A 1,255-nucleotide genomic window follows, 5' to 3' on the forward strand; every position below is an offset into this window, starting at 1 on the left:
ATGGCTCCGCACAACCACCTATCCTGGGCTAGCATCCACGTTCTAGCTAGAGCTCGTTCTGAACAGCTCTGGTAGCGGTCTTCCTTGGAGGCAGCAGTGTGGCCCTGCTCTGAGTCAAGCCTTCACTGAGCCAAGGCAGCCTTGTTTTGAATGCCTCAGTCCATCCATCCATACCAGATCAGCTTCCACGTTCCAGCTACCTCAGGCCTGTCTCAGTATTGAAGACTGGAAGTTTAAGTGCTTTTGGGAAACAGAATTCCTTTTTGACTTCTTAGTCTGACTGATAAAAAAAATTTAAAAACAGAGTCAGAAGGAAACTTGCTAACAGTTTTAAGTGTGAAGGAAAGAGCAGTAGAACAAGTAACTGCAGAGAGGCAGGAGGCGGTTGAGAGGAAGAAGTAAAGCTGTTCTGTGCTAAGGAGGTTGGGGAGGTTGGCGAGCAGCTGCTGGGGGCTGGGGGCGGGGCACTTTCAGAGGAAGAATGAGGAATCCCGCGCCTGGGAAAACATGCTTCACTCTGGGCAGGTTGGAAAAGAGGAAGGGAAAGGTGTCTGTTTCTGAAAGCAGAGGGCCTCTGCAGTGTTTTAAGGGAAGCAGACTGCCTGAAGGAGGGGCTTCTACAAGGGTTTTACCTTATTCCCTGTCTACACCCGCCTCTTCCTGGGTGCTGCCTGGTTCCATTAACTATTCTTCCCTCTCCTTCACAGGGCATCAAGCAAATCAGATTCCCTAATGCGGCAGTGGGGTGGACTCCTGGCCCGGTGACTGACAGGTTCAGCTGGCTAACTCTTAAAAGAAGACTATTGTATATAATGTTTGGAGAGCCTTAGAATGCAAGCGCTCCACCAGGGACAAAGGTAAAACCTAGACCCTGTTACTTTGGTCAGGAAGAAGTAGCTTTACCTTAATAGACCTCAAGAATGACTTTTCATACAGTGACTTAAATCTTGTGGTGCTTGCCTTTCTATTGTTACCAAGGAAACAAGAGATGGGCTCAAAAGTCAACTAGGAGGGAAGAGCCCATCCTCAAAGGCCTCCAAGGCTACTAATACCAGCCCCAACTTAAAGAGGTACATTTAACCTGCTTGTCTGTGGCTTCCCAAAAATGGATTGAGTCATCAGCTGGCAATCAATAGGCAGTCATTAAATATTTGTAAATCAGTGAATAAATGTCTAGCCATGGCTCTCACAGCCTGCTGACTTTGAACTGCTAGAGGATCCTGACAGTCACCAACTGCAGATACTGTAATAGCTG

This window comes from Microtus oregoni, unplaced genomic scaffold (genome assembly GCF_018167655.1).
Source record: "Microtus oregoni isolate MIOR12 unplaced genomic scaffold, Mior012 000003F_ref0000135, whole genome shotgun sequence".
NCBI lineage: Eukaryota > Metazoa > Chordata > Mammalia > Rodentia > Cricetidae > Microtus > Microtus oregoni.